We start from the raw sequence: 13,982 nt of genomic DNA, 5'->3' as shown, positions 1-13,982 counted from the left end.
GTAAAACAGTAGCTTGTACTTGATCCTACTAAGATATAATTAATCCTTATTGAAAGCAAAACCAGCCTATTGGGTTTACTTAATGTTTACATGATTTTCTAGTAGACTTAAGGTATAAAGATCCACATTACAGCAAGATCTGTTATCTGGAAACCCCAGGTCCAGAGCATTCTGAATAACAGGTCCCATACCTGTAAAAAATTACTAGTGAAACAGGGGACCAGGGAATATGAACTGATTTACCAACCATCCATGTTTCTAATTGCCTCATTACAGATATGTCTCAAAATGATCTGTCCTTCATGAAACCATGCTGATACATAATCTTGAACGTGATCTCATACCAAATCTTCAGATAACTTGCCCATCACAGAAGAAAAGGCTTACTGGTCTATAATAGCCACACTGGGTTTGTAATCCCATTTTATACTATGTATAATTCACTTTTTAAAAACATGAAAAGAAAAACTGTTGAAAAAATACAAATAAGAATAAAGAAACCTTTTAATCCATGTTTTCATAAGTATTTTTATGCTACAGGTATGAGACCTGTTATCCAGAATGCTCGAAACCTTGGGTTTTCTGGATAACAGATCTTTCTGTAATTTGTATCTTAATACTTTAAGGGGGTTATTTATTAAATTCTGAATGAAAAAAAATCTAAAAATACAATTTTTTTTTGTTCAGGTAAGTTTATTAACAAATGAAGACAGAAGCATTGCAAACCAGTTTACACTTGAAGGTATACAGTTCGTGAAGTACATTGGTACAACAGATTTCATCATTTACAATAAAAGCAAGCTTTGGAAACTCAATTTATGCGTTTGTGTTACTCTGCTGTTGCTATACCTTATTGGATTACCGGGAGGTTTTCAGGTGACTGCATATTTGGGTGGGGGGATTTCTTCAGCCATGGGGTCCAGGTCTGCTAGAACCTTGCTACTTGTTCTTTCTTTTTGTGTAGTAGGAATTCCAGCATACCCAGATTGGACATGGTGCTAATCCAGAGATCAGGGGAGGGTGGGCTGTCTGACCTCCAACTAAGGCATATGAGTCTCCTAGCCTGGAACATGGATTTACTAAGAAAGACTTTAATGGAAGAGTGTGTTTGTAGACCTTAGAAGAGGCCTGAGACAAATCATTGGATCTGGATCAAACCTACAACCTCAGATAATCCATCCAGTATTGCCTTCCAATAGGCTGTATGTCTATGCAAGACCAGAGTGTATGCAGCAGGATGCCCACACTTTCATTACATCTCAAACAGTTAGGGGAGAGGTTGGAATTTATTTTGTGCAGTCGGGCTGGGGTATAGTACGCCCTGTGTATCAGGTAGAGTTTTGAATTTAGAACTGATGGATATTCTCTTTGGTGTTTTAAGGAAGAACCCCCACTGTTCATCCGTGAGGACCCCCTCACAAAAAGAGTGGCCTCTGTCCCTTAAATACACAAGGGTGTCCCCTGCATATAGCTGTATCTTGTTTGTACCTGTTTTTGAGGACCAGCCCTCTATACGAGGATTTTGTCTTAGTGATACTGCAAATGGCTCTATTGCTAGGGCAAACAACAGGTTAGTGCAAATAGGGGTGAGTTGGAGCTTCCAAGCCTAAATGCAGCTGTCGACTTGACATACAGCAACTGTACAATGGATATGAACACATGCCCAAATCGTATATTCTGTAGCTTTTTCCAGAGATAAGCCACTCCACCATATCAAATGCCTTAGCTATATCTAGTGCCGCTACAGCCCTTGTTCCTTTGTTGGGGGAAGTCTAAGGTCAGATTGAGTAGGCACCTGATTTTAAGTGCTGTGGTCCTCCCCGGCATGAACCCCAACTGGTCTTCATTGATAAGGGTATGTATAACCTTTTTCAGGCGGTTCTTTAATATTTTGGCAAAATATTTTGACATCAGCAGTTAATAGTGAGATTGGGCGGTATGACTCTGCTAATGTTGGGTCTTTGCCAGGTTTTGCTAGCAGGGCAATAGCCGCCTCATACATTGAGTCTGGAAAGGCTGTTGATTGCATTGCGTGGTTGTAGACCTTAAGGAGCAGAGGGCTAGTGTATTGCTATGTCTCTTATAGACTTATATTGGTAATCTGTCTGCTCCTGCAGACTCGTGCAGTGCAGTGCTGCAGGCTTACTCCCTCTAGAAATTTATCTATTTTTTGGAGGTGTGTGTGTCCTCAAGTGTGGTTTTGTACAGTGCACTGTAGAAATTAGCAAGGGTGTCCTGTATTGTCTGTTGGTCTGTGGTGAGGGAGCCCTGGGCTTCCCTGAGGAGAGTGATTGCGGGGGGTGTAGAGTGGATTCTGGTGAGGGGAGCAAACATTTTCCTGTCCCTGGCATTAAGGAACCATGCAATCAGAGGATGAGGAGGCGCCCCTGGTATTGGAGCCTTCAATGGGATTCTGCAGGCGCGTTCCACAGCAAAGGCCTGGGAAAAGGCTGCATGGCCAAATTGCTCTGCCAGCCAGGCCTCAATAAAGTGCTCCAGGGAATCTCGCTCCGCTCTCTCAAGGAATCCTATAGACCTCAAATTATTGCGGTGGAGCCTATTTTCTAGTTTATCAGCTTTTGAGTTGCAGGCACCTATTGCCTGATCAAGCTGCTGTACTTGGCTCAGTAGCAGGTGTCAGATATCCTCCATCGAGCTGACCCTCCGTTCAAGCTCAGTCGTCCTCTGCTGCACCTTTTGCAGGTCTTGCTTAATGATGGAAAGCTTGATTTTGATTTCCTCGGTTTTGGAGCAGATTAAAGTGGAACTGGAGTCTTTCGATGCTTGGATCTCAGACATAAAGGTCAGACATTGTATGCTCTTGCGTTGAAGGTGAACAAGGACCTGGTAGTTGCTGATCCACGCCATCTTGTTCATCATGCAGCTCGGGATAATACAGAATTTTATAGACCAGGACACAGAGCTTCCCTTACATGCAACCTCTTACATTCAGCTCCATGCCACCCCCCTCAAAAAATCCAAATTTTTAGTGGAATAAAAATACTTGAATTTTTCGGGATTTATTAATGACAGATGCTGCGAAAAGTTTGAATCCGAAAATCCAGCATCTCAGACCCTCTGAGGTTGTATATAAGTCAATGGGAGAGGTCCCTCTCTTAATTGTAAGTTTCTGTGGTCTGCGCTGTAATTAGCCTGAAAATATGACTATTTCTGAGAAATTAAGGATTTTCAGGAAGAAGCCCAAAAAAAATCATAGTATTCAGGATAAAAAGGAAAAATTGTACGATTCGTGTTTTCGCTCGATTTTATCAAGTTTGTCCCCGATCTGATTAAATTGTGCTTTTTTTTAATAATAAATAAGGACACATCATGAATTCTAGTTTGGCCAGACTTTTTAATTTTAAAACATCAGAAAAAAACGTTTTTTTTTGATAAATTACCCCCTAATACTACTAGAAAATCATGTAAACATGAAGTGAACCCAATTGGCTGGTTTTGCTTCCAATAAGGATTAATTATATCTTAGTTGGGATCACGTACAAGGTACTGTTATTATTATTATATTATATGTAAATATATTATATATTATATGTAAATTATTATTTATCAAAGTCCGAATTAACCTCAATAGTGATGGGCGAATTTATTCGCCAGGCGCGAATTCGCGGCGAATTTGCGCGATTCGCGGCAGGCGAATAAATTCGCGAAACGCCCGCGAAAATTCGGCGAAAAAATTCGCCGGCGTCAAAAAAATTTTTTCGGAAAAACGGACGCCGGCGTCGGAAAAACGGGCGCCGGCGTCAAAAACGAGACGCTGGCGCCGTTTCGCGAATTTTCCGCCGTTTCGCGAATTTCACGCGAAATTCGCGAATTTTTCGGCGAAGCGAAACGGCGCAAATTCGCCCATCACTAAACCTCAATATTTTCTGCTACAAACTCTGATCAAATCTGCTCGGGTTTATTACTCTGATTTATTATTAAATTTTCCCGAAAATTAGCTTTACGGGAAAAAAATAGATTTTTACGTTTTTTTCTGAATTTTCCTCCTGTTTTCACCTTTTTTTATTTTGATTTTTCACCCGAAAACTCAGATTTCTTTGTCCGAAAACTTCGGGGTACTGCGCGAAACTCAGCGCACATCAGAAAATCATTGGGACTTCTCCCATTGACTTATATGGAACCTCGACAGGTCTGAGATGCCGGATTTTCTGATTCAGACTTTCCATCCTTGGTGTTTAATGAATTCCAAAAAATTCATGATTTTTTGAAAGTTCAATTTTATAAAATAAAATCACAATTGTTTTGTGATTTTTGCATTCGGAGTTTAGTAATTAACCCCTTGAGCGTTGCATCAGCATGGCAATGGTAATGTGTGTGATATGATCACTGGGTACTGTACTGATAAAGTATGGATATTGCACTGGGTCACGTAGTACAGGGTCAGCACTGTTGATCTGAAAGGATAAAGGTGAAGCAATACAATTCCATGGGAACAAATACAAATACATGAAATAGGTAAGTCCTTAGAAAGGTGAAATACATAGACAGCCTTGTTCCACCCAAAGGCTCTGGTAGTGTAAGCTTCTGTTTTTGTTGTTATCGCTTGCTCACTTTTGTATCTTTTTTTGTGCATGCACTTGTATTGGTAGATGAGTCTTCCTATATCCGAGTGAGGCTCGAGTAACACAAATGCCCCTATGAATTGTATTTCACAATGTGAGGTTTTACATATTTATAATCATTTTTGAGATCATACATTCTGGTAACTATTACTTTTTTTCCAAAATGTTCCTTTGAAGTTAAGAATAATCAAGGAGAAGATTCATGAATACTAGTGATGGGCGAATTTATTCACCAGGCGCGAATTTGCGAGATTCGGCGTCCATTTTTTGGATGCCAGTGCATTTTCGTTGGTGGCGTTTCGCGAATTTTTCGCCATTTTGCGGGAAATTTTTTCGGCAAAACAACATAAATTCACCCATCACTAATTAATACCCCGTAGTCGTCCTGCACTTGCGCAGGGGGCATTGTTAAAAAGTTCCTTTAGTATTCTGTCCAACAAAATAACCAGTTAACCAAGATATCCCCTGACACAAGGCGTGGAGCTATTAACATGTCATTGACTGTTTAGGGGTGCTGGGAGTTGTAATGTTAAAGGGCAAAAGGACTATAGTTATTTATAAATGTTATCCTGTGAGGCTCCCTACTGTGGCTCCCAAAAGAGAGTCCTTTATTTGCTGTGGGCCAGGTTAGTGTTCCATAAATATAAAACATGTTGTACTGTAGACACACGGTGTCTTAGTACAATTACTATATTTCTGGACATAACAGGAACACCCGTAAGTTCAAATACCACGTGTTCACATCACCTTCATAATATAAAGTCATTTACAGTACAGATACATTTAGTTACACAACACTGTATTGACACAAGCTGAAGAAGCCTTGATTTGGTCCTAGGGCCCCTGCCAACAAGAAGTGCCTCTTGGAGAATCTAGAAAAACTGTTTTAAAGGGGAAGTAAGCCTTCGGTACCGTGTTGACGTATAAGAAATATCCACAAAAAGAGTATACCTAGGATAAAAGGAAAACTATTCACTAGTTGTATTAAAACTATAGTCATCAAAAAAGTTGATTTTATATTGAATTGCTTTTTTTTAATGTAAAATGTTTTCTTCCCCTTTAACATCATTGGCTAAGCATGTTGTCTACTCCACTAGAGATTAACGTACACTACACTGGTCACTGACCACTACAGACTTCAAGAGTCCCACTCATAGATTCCCCACACAATTCAATAGATAGAGTTCTATACAGCACTAGGACTGAGGGACCTGGTGGGCTTCAAGGCGTCTCCTGGTGTTCCCAGGTTATGGGATCATTGTCTTCTCCAGGTGTTGTGCTCCTGTGGTCCTGCCAAAATTGTTCCACATCTGGAAGGACCTTCTCCTCTTTCAGTTTGGACTCTTGGGAGGACCTCAATCCTGAGTTTGTTTGCAAGTCCTGCAAGGATTGGATGGTACTTGTGACCATATATGATCCATTCTCCCCTGCTCTGCTGAGACCCTCTTCACTGCATGTTTTACATTTCACCACTGTTCATATATTCTTAAAACCTTCCCTGAATTCATCGGATACAGCCAGAAAGACTCCAGGGTTCAAAGTACAGTTGAGGAACAAGATGACCTGAGCTGGAACCATCAATGCAGTTGTTGGATGAAGAGTCCCGAAGCTGCTGTGTCTTGCCCACATCCACACAATCCATTCTGGAAGGCACTTTGCATCAAATGCCAGGTTAATACTCATTAGCATGGATGTGATTCTCCTGCAGAGGACTCTGGGGCTGGGAACTCTGTTTCTCCTCTCCCTCCTCCTGAGAGCTCGTATGTAGCAGCAGAAGTAAAAGACCATTGGAATGACAGAGGTGAGCAGAGGGTATAATTTGCTGAAGACATTCATGAAATTGGAGGCACATTCCGTGATATCAAAAAGGCAGAGGAGTCCTTGTTGTCTAAGTGCTTAGATTAGGGAGGTTGGATTTAGCAGGGGGAGGTTCCTAACATGACCCAGATCTTCTTAAATTGATTTATCATTCAAAGCAGTGTCAAGGGAATATTATAGGAACTACCAGGGCCACCATCAGTAATTGTGGGGCCCCATACTACTAAGTTAGCAGGGCTCTCCCCCTGGGGGTCACAGTTATTAGCTCTCTAGGGCCCCAATGAAAATAATAATTCCCCTTGTATGCACAACCATGTCCCTAATCTGCCCCAGCCATGACCCCCACAAGGCATCACTTCTGCAGGCTCCGCCTCTTACATGACCCACAAATCATGTGTTTCCATCTCAGGAACCCCCATGGCATGGGACCCCAGATGTCCCCCTGGAAACGGTGGCTGCATGGCCCAAACATCAATGTTATTAGGTATAGGGGGTCCCTAACAAAACCTGAACCTTCAAGAACTGAAGGTTCCCATGGGGGTGTGGGGGGCTTATTGAAGTGCCGATGATTAGGAACATGGGTCCATGGGCTGTGGGTGCAGAGGTGCACGACTCCAAATAATGTTCTTTCTGTTCATAAAGAGGCATCTGTGCTGCATGCAAAAAGCAGAGCAATTAGTGGCTTGGATCTCCCAATTACGGGTCAAGCAGTTCTTACATGGGGAGCTTTGGAGACGTGGTGCGTTAATAAGCACAAAGCTTCATGGACGGGGCTTGTCCCAGTTACAAGCTGTACTTTCTTTTTCAGCCCACGACTCAATAATGCAGTTTGCTCATTAGCAGATATACCATATAAAGGCACAGCAATAATAATAATAATAATCATAACAATAGCTTTAGTTTCTAAGCAATGCCACGTTCTTTTTTTTGCATTGGGCTAATAATGGAGAATAAACACAGATAATTGTTATACATAAACACAGCCCATGTATTTGTCTGGTACACAAGCAGCAAAAAAAAAGGCATCACTTAGTGGCAGCACTGGAATAATGGTATAAGGTAGGAGACCCAGCTGCCATATTGCTTATTATTATATATGTGATATATAAATTGTGTGACCACAACACTTTTTATGAGCAAGAGATGTTCCTATATGTGTATAAACATATATTGTACATATTCAGATAAGCAAATCTGGGTTACCACAAGCAGGGTTGGACTGGAGTTTGAAAAGCCCACTGGAAATGATACCCCAGGGGCCCCCACACCCTCTCAGGGGCCTGGGAGCCACCAGGTTTTTTCCCAGTGTCCCACCAGCCCAATCCCACCCTAACCACAAGTGCTTTTTAGATGAGCACTAAAGGGTGAGATTCTGCATCTGGGGTTGAAGTAAATAATCCCTAAAATCTTGTCCAAAAGTTTAGATACCCTGCCTTGCTCATAATCAATGACCCTAAACAAGCCTTTCCTTTTTTTACATTTACCCAAGTCTCCCTAAAATGATCACAAGGAGCCCTTACATATGGACCCCAACTGAATAACCTCCCCAGAAACTCAATCTATGTGTGGGTTATGAGTTTGTAACCAGGATTAAGGGAGAAGAGGAAGAACCATTAAAAATATGAAAGGATATCTCCTCACAATGTATATCATTAGTACATATGGAGACAGGCATAGATTTTTGGGTAACCAGCCCAGACCCAAGTGGGCTCTTGTCAATTGCTAAGATTCTAACGGGAGGTATAAGGGGAATATTATACCTTGCTGCAAAGGTAGCATCTAAGAAGTTTCCCGCAGCCCCAGAATCCAAAAAGGCGGAAATCTTAGCAGAACACCCTGGCCAATACAAATTGACTAGTACCATAACCCTAGAGGCAAATTGGGAAGAGAAAACTTCTTGTCCCAAATGGAGCTCCCCTTCTCCATTTAGGCCTTGAAGTTTCCAGGCCTCTTAGGAAACTGGTTAAGAAAATGAACTTTGTCCCCACAATACATACAAAGTACCTGTGATGGCCTGCGAGCCTTTTCCTCAGGGGACAAATGAGTAACTTCCAATTGCATGGGTTCCTCCTGAGTTAGAGGCATGAGGGGGTAGGTGATTTGTCACTACTAAATACAGAATGAAAAGATGTACCCCTTTTAGCCCGCCTCTCCCTTTGTCTCCTATCAATCTGGATGCCTAACTTCATTAGGTCATCCAGAGTGGAAGAAGGAGGGTAATTCACTAGGCTGTCTTTCACAGACTCTGAGAGCCCTACCCAGAAATGGCTACGAATAGCCATGTCGTTCCAACCGGTCTCAATAGACCACTGGCGAAATTGTGTACAGTACAGTATTCTTCTATTGTCCTTTTTCCCTGTCATAATTTACGAATCGCGGTATCAGCTGAAGAAGCACGATCCCGGGTCATCGTTTAGCATTCCCATGCAACTAAAGAATGTTTCAAGGGGATAACAGGCAGGATCAGAGTAGGGTAACCTTAGTGCCCATATCTGTGGGTCACCTTGTAATAAGGTCATTACGAACCTTACTTTTTCCTCCCCAGAAGCAAAGGAAAAAAGCTGAGGTATAATTTACAAGCCTCCTGAAAAATAAAGAATTCACTCCTGTCCCCACTAAATTTATCGGTAAAGGAAATCTTGGGTTCATGAGGATTACTCCTATTACCCATAGCCGCTGAAGTAGAAGGACTCACGGGAGCTGCAACAGGGGGTTGAACTGCCGGGTGTGGCATCTGTTGCACGGCTTCCAACCTGAGAGATAGGTTGTGCAGACCTTGAACCAGATAGTCCTGTTTCTGCTCTTGTTCCTCCAAGCGCTGCAGAAGGGTACTGAGGAGCAGCAGCAGCATGGCCTTCGGTGTCCATCTTGGGCCCGTTGTACTGTCACAATCGGCACCCTAAATCCAGAACCAGTGCTAGGCTTCCTGGTCTCGGCTCTTGCTTCTGCCTTTAACAGCCGCCTTTCACTTTGGGAGGAGCCCTCAGCAAATCGGATGCCCCAGGTCTTAATAAGAGAGGAGCCAAGCAAAGGTTCTGGACAAGCAAAGGGGCATGGTCGTTAGCAAAGTTTTGGACGGAAGGTACAGTTCAAGGAGCAGACAAAAGCGTAGTCGAACAGGCCGGGGTCAGTGCGAGCAGAATACAAGCAAGGTCAATCAGGCTGGGGTCGATACAGGCAGCGTTCACGAATAGTCAGGCAGGCAAGGATCAATACCGGTAGAAACAGAAAAGTCAGGCAGGCACAGGTCAGGATAATCAGAGTTAAGAGTAGTCAGGCAGGCAAGGGTCAGATTTGGCAGAGTTCAGAATAGTCAGAGGTCAAAACAGGAAATAGTTTGAGCACAGAGCCCCTTTAAACATTTGAATTTGGCGCCATTGCAATGACATCATGACGCTTGTGACGCACCAAAGCCTGGCGTGACACGCGCCATAGCAGAGCCTGCGCTTGAACTAAGAGGATCCCTGTGGCGCGAGTCCCTGCCGGCCCACTAGACAACAGAGAGTTTTTAATTCTCTCATAAGGCATCATTTGTAGAGACATGCTAATCACTCATTTATGTCCCTTTGGCCAACTATGCATCCAGAACCGCTGATTTAGAGCACAGATACAGCCTAATGGTTCAGAGCCATATATCCAAATTTGCAGACAGCCTGTTTCAGTCTTGTTAGATTTTATCAGTGCAAGATATTGGAATATGGCTTCTGAGGGGGTAGGACTTGGAGAGTAGCAAAATAGAAAATCAAAACCTGGTTAGGGTGAGATGGGCTAAAAGGAGCCAAAAAGCCATTCACATGCATTTACATGCAAAGTAAAACCTTCTGAGATCATAAGGTATTTACTTGCCATACACACAGCACTGCCTAAATACTAAAAATTTTAGTTTTTTTAATTCTCCCATAAGGCACCATGGGCGGATGCAAATCAGATTTGAATTGACACTTTACTGTATATCAACTTATAGTTTTTCCATCATCCAATCCAATATCAAAGTCAAATGCTGTTCATCACCTAAATAGAAGTCAGCGTGTTCTGTTGACAGAAAGTGTCCTAATCTGATCCATTTTAGTTTACTGATCCCTAACATATCAACGTGTAACTGATTAATTTCCAAGGTTAATACATCTAGTTTACCTTATTTTGTGCACCATACACACCAAGTTGCAGGAGGAGGTCACCCAGCAAACTGAATATATGTTATTTCTGTTTAATCTATCCAATTGGTTTCGATGGTAAAGTGCAGAAGTGGTTTACAATTGCCTTCTTAGGTGATGCCTTTGGTCCATTTGTTTTCATCTTTGTGATTATCCACTGCTGTCATTATACTAATGTAGCAACCATATAACAACCATACCTTGCTAAGCTTAAAGGGGAACTATCGTGAAATTAAAAATTTGTAAAAAGAATCATTGCATTAAGTTATTAAATTGTCTAAATATAATGTATTAAAAAAAATGTACAGTTTTTAAAATATTGAAGTCATTATAATGAACACATGCCTAGCTGCTTCTCTCCTACCTGCCTCTGGCTAGCTCTGGCGTCGGAGTCGAGTTCTTTGCATAACAACGCTGTCCTCTCTCTCATTGACTATCAGTGCTGTCAATCTTGAACTGTGTGGAGGCAGCATAATTAATGGCTCAGTTATTTGTGTCCTGCTGGATTGATCCCTTCTTCTTTTTAGAGCCAGCCCCAGTACTTATCTTGCTTATAAAACTCCTTTTTTACCCTCAGCTGCTCTCCTTCTGCAGCTCCCCCTCCCTTCCAGAAAGTAATGTGAAAAGAAAGACTCCATAACAAGCTCCTTCTCAGCCCCTCCCCCTGCAGTCAGTCAGTCAGTCAGCATCGTAGTTTTACAAGTCCTGTTACATTTAGACTTGCTCTCCTGAAACTCCCCCTCCCTCCCAGAAACGAGGCAAAATGAACTAAAGGTGGACTCATTAACACTGGCTGAATCCGTGCAGGTCATTAATCTGTATGTGACACTGAGACGCAGCCATGTTAGACAAGCAGAAAAATCAAACTGGAGCAGCAGCACCTTCAATACTCACGCGTCTCAGTGTCACATACAGACTATTGAGCCGCACGGATTCAGCCAGTGTTAATAAGTCCACCTTTAGTTCCTTTTGCCTCGTTTCTGGGAGGGAGGGGAAGTTTCAGGAGAGCAAGTCTAAATGTAACAGGACTTGTAAAACTACGATACTGAATGACTGCAGGGGGAGGGGCTGAGAAGGAGATTGTTACGGAGTCTTTTTTTTCACATTACTTTCTGGAAGGGAGGGGGAGCTGCAGAAGGAGAGCAGCTGAGGGTAAAAAAAGAGTTTTAAAAGCAAGATAAGTACTGGGGCTGGCTGCAGGTAGGGGGGGGGCTGGCTGCAGGTAGGGGGGGGGCTGGCTGCAGGTAGGGGGGGGGCTGGCTGCAGGTAGGGGGGGGGGCTGGCTGCAGGTAGGGGGGGGGGCTGGCTGCAGGTAGGGGGGGGGCTGGCTGCAGGTAGGGGGGGGGCTGGCTGCAGGTAGGGGGGGGGCTGGCTGCAGGTGGGGGGGGGGGCTGGCTGCAGGTAGGGGGGGGCTGGCTGCAGGTAGGGGGGGGGGCTGGCTGCAGGTAGGGGGGGGGCTGGCTGCAGGTAGGGGGGGGGGCTGGCTGCAGGTAGGGGGGGGGGGGCTGGCTGCAGGTAGGGGGGGGCTGGCTGCAGGTAGGGGGGGGGAGCTGGCTGCAGGTAGGGGGGGGGCTGGCTGCAGGTAGGGGGGGGGCTGGCTGCAGGTAGGGGGGGGCTGGCTGCAGGTAGGGGGGCTGGCTGCAGGTAGGGGGGGCTGGCTGGGGGGGGCTGGCTGCAGGCGGGGGGGGGCTGGCTGCAGGCGGGGGGGCTGGCTGCAGGCAGGGGGGCTGGCTGCAGGGGGGGCTGGCTGCAGGTGGGGGGGCTGGCTGGCTGCAGGTGGGGGGGCTGGCTGGCTGCAGGTGGGGGGGCTGGCTGGCTGCATGTGGTGGGGGGCTGGCTGGCTGCAGGGGGGAAGGCTGGCTGCAGTGGGGGAGGCTGGAGGTAGGGGGGCTGGCTGCAGGTAGGGGGGGCTGGCTGCGGGCGGGGGGGCTGGCGGCGGGCGGGGGGGCTGGCTGCGGGCGGGGGGCTGGCTGCAGGTAGGGGGGCTGGCTGCAGGTGGGGGGCTGGCTGCAGGTGGGGGGGCTGGCTGCAGGTGGGGGGGCTGGCTGGCTGCAGGTGGGGGGGCTGGCTGGCTACAGGTGGGGGGGGCTGGCTGGCTGCATGTGGTGGGGGGCTGGCTGGCTGCAGGGGGGAAGGCTGGCTGCAGTGGGGGAGGCTGCAGGTAGGGGGGCTGGCTGCAGGTAGGGGGGCTGGCTGCAGGTGGGGGGGCTGGCTGCAGGTGGGGGGGCTGGCTGGCTGCAGGTGGGGGGGGCTGGCTGTCTACAGGGGGGAAGGCTGGCTGCAGTGGGGGAGGCTGCAGGGGGGAGGCTTGGTGCGGGGGAGGCCGCCTGCAGGTGGGGGGCAAGGCTGGCTGCAGGGGGAGGCTGGCTACAGGTGGGGGGGCAGGCTGGCTCCAGGGGGGCAAAGGCTGGCTGCAGTGGGAGAGGCTGCAGGTGCGAAGGGCTGGTTGCAGCTCTCTCCATCCCTGCTTGTTCCCCTGCCCCTAGGCAACTAGGAGAGCAGGGGATAGAGTGGCCCCAGGGGTGTGATCACTCAGGGGACTCAAGGTGGCAGCAGGCACGAGAATTCTACGTGTCCTGCTGCTGCCTGCACTTCCTGTACCCGCAACACAGCCCACTCACTGGATCTTCACTGAAGACTTCTGCCTCCTCTTTGTGGGACCCCCTCCTGCAACCCCAGATGGATTGTCATTCGTTTTCCAGGTTAGTGTTACACTTACACACACAAACACACACTGAAACTGAAACACACTTACATTCACACTAAAACATACATGCACACATACATTTTTGGGGATCGGGGGGGTCACACTTACAGGGTCGGACTGGGGGGCCATCTCCGACCCCTCGCCCCCTATATGACGTGCCGAGCGCCTGCGTAAAGTTGTTTGCGGCGCTCCTAAATCAACAGGTGCTGAGCGTATGCGCAGACGGCGCTTGAGCAGTGCCTAAAAAAACTATTTTTTTCCCCCGAATCTGATCGGGAGCGGGGACTGGCGGGGGTCCATTAAGCGTCAGGGCCCACAGTTTTTTTCCAGTCCGACACTGCACACACACTTGCACCTGCACTTTGTTTGAAAAAAAAATGTTTTATTGCTATTGTCAATAGCGTACCGTACTGTGCAATACCTTTTGTATGTTATTTTAGTGATTATATTGCAATTTTGGTGCATTTTTAGCCATTTTATTGCATGTTAAGCTATTTTATTGCATTTTCAGCTCTGCATAGGTGTTGTTCGCTTGTTTCTTTCCGTAAAACATATTTGGCCATGCTAAAATAGTCAAACAGTGATTATGACTGCTGATTTCACTAGGCGAAAAAAAAAAAGCATTGATTTTTGTGGTTTTATTGGATTTTATGATTATATAGCATTTACCACTGTTCTTTGTAACGTGTAGTTCAGACCCTCTGCTGATACGTTACAAAA

Source organism: Xenopus laevis, chromosome 1L (assembly GCF_017654675.1).
Source record: "Xenopus laevis strain J_2021 chromosome 1L, Xenopus_laevis_v10.1, whole genome shotgun sequence".
Lineage (NCBI taxonomy): Eukaryota > Metazoa > Chordata > Amphibia > Anura > Pipidae > Xenopus > Xenopus laevis.
The sequence above is the reverse complement of the archived record's forward strand: the minus strand, read 5'-3'. Positions refer to the sequence as shown.